Source organism: Malurus melanocephalus, unplaced genomic scaffold (assembly GCF_030028575.1).
Source record: "Malurus melanocephalus ecotype Western Australia unplaced genomic scaffold, MMel_1.1 scaffold_477, whole genome shotgun sequence".
In the NCBI taxonomy this organism is placed as follows: Eukaryota; Metazoa; Chordata; class Aves; order Passeriformes; family Maluridae; genus Malurus; species Malurus melanocephalus.
The window spans coordinates 430,717-435,743 of NW_026623709.1; positions in this window are offsets into that span (position 1 = coordinate 430,717).

A 5,027-nucleotide genomic window follows, 5' to 3' on the forward strand; every position below is an offset into this window, starting at 1 on the left:
CCAGTCACGTTTTATTTTATCATATCTGCTTTCCAGAGTACTTGTTACATTTGAACTCTGATTTCAAGATTTCATTTCCTTTCCTGAAATTCAATTCTTCCATTCAGGAAAGGAAATGAAATCTTGCTATTTCAAGGAGCATGAATTCTGCAAGGCTTGCTCCATTCTTTTGTAATTTATGCCATCTCCTTACTTTCTTCCCTTATTTCTCTTTTTTAATGTGTATAGTTTTTGGCAAGTTTTGGTCCTTTTCACTGCACCTGATTTCATCCCAATCCTTGTAAATCAGTAAATCATTTCTCCACTTCTGCCTGGTCTTGGGTGAGTTGTGCAAGCTTATATTCAACATACAGCTTTAGCCACATAACAAGTCCAAACCATTTTTCCAAGCCCTTCCTACGGCCTTTTTTGTGACCATGGAGAGAGAGAGAGGAGTTTCCAAGGAGAAAATTACTCTTTCCTGAAACAGGTGTGARTCAGGCAGAATGGAGTGGTCACTGAAGGAGGGAAGGAAGGAACCCAAGCATCTTGGGGCCATCATTCTCCTCCATGTCACCATAAATATCTGCCCCTGCTCAGGGCACCCATCAGTCTCCTGAAATTGRATTCATGGTGTTCACCTCCTCTTTGTGTGCCAATACAGGGAAACAAGGAATGTGGCTCAGATTTCACTGTTTCTCCCCCAGATCAGGCTTTTTTTGACTTGAAAAGTGATCTTTCATGACAGCAACAGTTATGGTGGTGCTGCAGATGGCATTTAAGGGAGGTTCCTCCCATCTGCTCGCTCTCGAGASTGGAAAATTCCTGGTGTTRYAGATTTCTGTAAAGGGCAAAGAATMCGAATTTTTATTTCCAAGAGCATGAATTCTGAGCTTCCACATCACAGCCACGTGGACAACAACCATGGATCTGGTCAGAAGAAATTTGAGTTTATGGCCTGTGTAAAAGCAATTCTGCCTTTCTCCTGCTGTTTGCAGTGACCCTCTCCCAGGAAAAATTTTTCCCCAGCTTCAGGATGACTTGGAGCTCRAGACGCAGCTTTTATTAACAGGAGAGCTGGAGTTTCTCTTGCAGAAATGAGATAATTTCTACATTTCCTTTCAGAAGCAATCCTCATAACYGTGTCTGGTGTAAGGTCATCCTCTCCTCTGTCACATTCACTCCATCACATCAAGCGAGTAGGAGGCAAATTAACACTTCTGTTTCTGGTCCTGAAGGGAGGCTGATCTACAGGAGAGGGGGAGTTTTAATTCTAATTCCTACCCTAAACCAATTCCTGGTCTATTTATCCTCATTTTCACTGATGTTAGCACTGTCATTTTTATTAAGTATCTCTTCATCCTCCCTGGTGCTTACCACAGGTTTATTTAGGAAAGTGCTTTAATACATGGAAAACATCTACAATTTTTCAGTTTATTTCCAGCTGGGAAGGCGTCTGAAGCGTGGCTCAGGGGGCAGGGAGACAGAAATGTGTCAAAGCACCAGTTAACATCCAAACAGCTCCCTCACAGAGATCCCTCCTGCTTTCCAGGGGCTACTTCATCATGTTCTGTGGGATTCCTCTTATTTCTGGATACCACAAGAACACCAATGATCTAATAACTCCTGCACAGCTCCTTTCCTGCTGTCACCCATCTGGCTCCACGGATGAGTCATGCTTTTGGTTATAGTTTGGGATAAAACTCCAGTTTTTCACAGAAACATTGAATCATAGATTGGTTTGGGTGGGAAGGGACCTTAAAGATCACCCAGTTCCAMCCCTTGCCATGGGCAGGGACAGATTCCACTGCTCCTGTTTGCTCCAWGCCCCATCCAAATTGGCCTTGGACACCGCCTCTCAGAGGTTCCAGTGTTCAGCCAACTTCACAAAAAAAAAAGKTTTYATTTTTTTATGACTTTAAACAGATTTTCTTTATRTATATTTATATACCCAATATGTCCATGCCTCTCTTGTGCTGCGAAGAACTGCAGATGTGGCCTCAGCAGAGGGGAAGGATCATCCCCCTCARCAAGCTGTCAATCCTCTTCCTTAAAAAATGTCCTTCTGCTCTCAAAAACCCGAGACCTGGAAGCAAATCTGTGCTGTCTGTTGGGAGCTGCAGCAMACAGCTGAGCACTTTCAGTGCCCRGCACACTCAGTCCTCAGCTGAGATATTTTTGTAACAGGGAATTCCAATAAAGTCAGAGGATCTGCAGCATTTTTAAAGTTTATCAAGATCACTTTTGCAGCAGTAAGCAGTGTTGAAATGGCTTGGGAAGAAATAAAACGGAGAGGAAAAGGCATTTTTATTTTTGGACTGAGAGTTAAGACCTTTCAGATTGTACCATTTCCTGACTTTAATGAGCAGGGTATCTTGATCCAATCGTTTTTCACTGCATTTTTTTTTGTCCCCAAGTCACAGGATTTTTATTTTAAAGGACACAAATCTGCAAACATTTTACCCAGCTCTGCTTGAGCCTTCTRGAAAATGACAGGCCAGTTTTGGAGAGGATTGCAACAAGTAAATGRCAAAAAGACTGGGCCTGTGGTTTGTATCTCTGAGTTCATTTAGATAAAAAAGAGAAAGTGGCTGATCACAGAGAGGCAGCTCAGAAGGTTCAGTGCCCCTTCATTCCCTGACCCTCAAAATCTTGTTAACAGGATACACTCTGTGTGTGGGGAAAAAAAAACCCTCTTATTTTTAGCTTAATTATAGTATTAACAGTTGGATAAAAAAAAAAGATACTTATTTTTAGTCTAGTTACACTGACACTCTGACCAAAGCAGCATGGAAAAGGGGCATTAATAATGGAAGCAAACCCATTTTGTGAAATATCTGTGACTGCAGCCTTCACCAGCCTGTCCCCAAAGGTGCTGGTGGTGCAAGGAACCGCTGCTGCCTAAAACTGATCCTAACAAAACACAGAACACCCTGAAATCTGTGCTGGACCAGCTGTGGCACTGAAATGGAACAGAGAAATGTCTCAAAAACAGAGAAATGTCTCAAAAACTTCATTTTCCTGGCAAAATCCTCTCCCCCTCTGAGCAGTTCTGCATCATCACCATTCCTTCCATGCCGGGTTAGAGAAAAACTCAGCTTCACCCTCAGTGGGACTGAGAGAAGAAGAAAGTTGGAGGTGGATGAAGATTTCCATGAGGCAGTGAGTTGCACTTGAGCATGGTTGGAATGCCCCAAGCGGAATCCAGCTCACATGGCCATCAAATGCCATTTTAGGAAACTTTTAGGGAGAAAACATTTATGGAAAGACTGATAAAGCACTGGAATGGTTCTGCCCGGGGAGGTGGTGGAGTTTAAACACATCCCTGGATGTGTTTAAACAAAGATTGGATGTGACACTTGGTGCCGTGGTTTAGTTGAGGTGTTGGGCATGGGTTGGACTCGGAATCTTGAAGGTCTCTTCCAAACCAGTGATTCTGTGATTCTGTTATTCTGAGATTCCCCAGGATGTCCTACCCACCACCACTTCCAGCCCAGAAGGGCACAGCTCTCCAGCTGCTCCATGCCTTCCACCCTCAGACACCTCAGGGCATCTCAGGTGGCACCTGGTGACATATTTAGAAAAGTTCTTCACTGCTCCTCTGACCTCCAGTCTGACACCCACTGTTTTTCTAAAAATAAGCAGGAAGCAAGGGAGATGTCTGGGGCTGTTGTCTCCAAGCTGCTCCAAAGTCAGAAACTAAAAAAGAAATAATATTTCTTGATAACTGCRGGGCTCAGGGACCTGTTTGTCTTGSTTTCATGAGAACATAATTSAAAGCTGAGGCTGTTTTCCAYYTCATTCTGCRTTTGGGTTCATCCCYTCARCCCAAACTCCCCACWGCCCCTTTYAATGAGGRGCACAAAAGCCTGCTTTTCACAGRACATCTTTTCCTGAGGTTTTGGTCCTGTTCCTTAAGAGAGGAGGCTCTGAGTAGTACAAAACAAACACATGGTGTTTTTGCCACATGGGAGAAGCCTCCTCCCAATCTCTTCCTTACTTTAACAATTTCTCAAGCCTCTTTTCACTCTCAGATGTGTTATGGCAGAGCAGTGCATGGGGTCAGCGCTTCTTCCCTGCTGCAGAGCCCARGGGATGCCCTGTGGAGCTCCAGAACCCAAGAGATGTCTCACCAGAACCTGTGGTTGAGGTCTTCTACTAAAGCACAACCTGCAGRTATTTTTCTGTGGGAGTTTTACCTTTTAATGGTCCCCTCCAGCTGGTGGATGCTGCGATGCTTTCCACGCCACCAGGAGATTGCTGCCACTTTTACTTGGTGTTTTCAATCAGCTTGACTTCTCCAGACAGTTGTAAGGTAGTTCTCATTTTCAGATGTTGGGTTTTTTTGGTTCTGATCTTGCTCCTGACAGAGCCACAGCTTTCCTCCAGCCAGGAAAACAGGAAAGTCCACGTCGTTCCAAGTGTCTGGGATAAACTTCATGTTAAAAATAAAACTACACTAAGARCACAATCACAGGCTTTCTGTGTCTGTTCCCAGAGTGAAATATGGCTTTTCTGAGTCCACARATCATCCCAGGCCTTGCAAATAAATTTGAGAGTGAGCCCTCCTTCACATCTTAAATCTGATGGCAGGTTCTACACTGGCTGCTGCTGAAACATTTTCTCCACCACAGCCTGCTTAAAACTCAGATGAGGAATCCTTCCTGCATTTGCAAGGCTTAGATTTTAACTGGATGAGAGAGAATACTGATTTTGGCACAATTTTCTACTCAAAGTCTGCAGAAGGTGGTGTTAGTGGTCAGAGCACTTGCACACACAGTGGAGAAGCTGAGAAGAGGGGAAGAACCTTTTCCTGAGAAGAACTTTTCCCTGGGAGATAAAATCCCACCAACTCTTGTTTGYAGGTGSATCYTCTGCCCTGCTGGTTTCTCTAKTCCRGGTGKGGAGGTTTTGGGAYGTTTGGTCTCCATCAGGAAGGAAAGGGCCTGAAAGAGAGAAAGAGCTTGTAGTGCAAAAAAATCAGAGCAAACTGGTGCTGAGGGATGGGGTTGTGGGACCTCAGCTCCCTCCCTGGCCTGAGGAGGTGA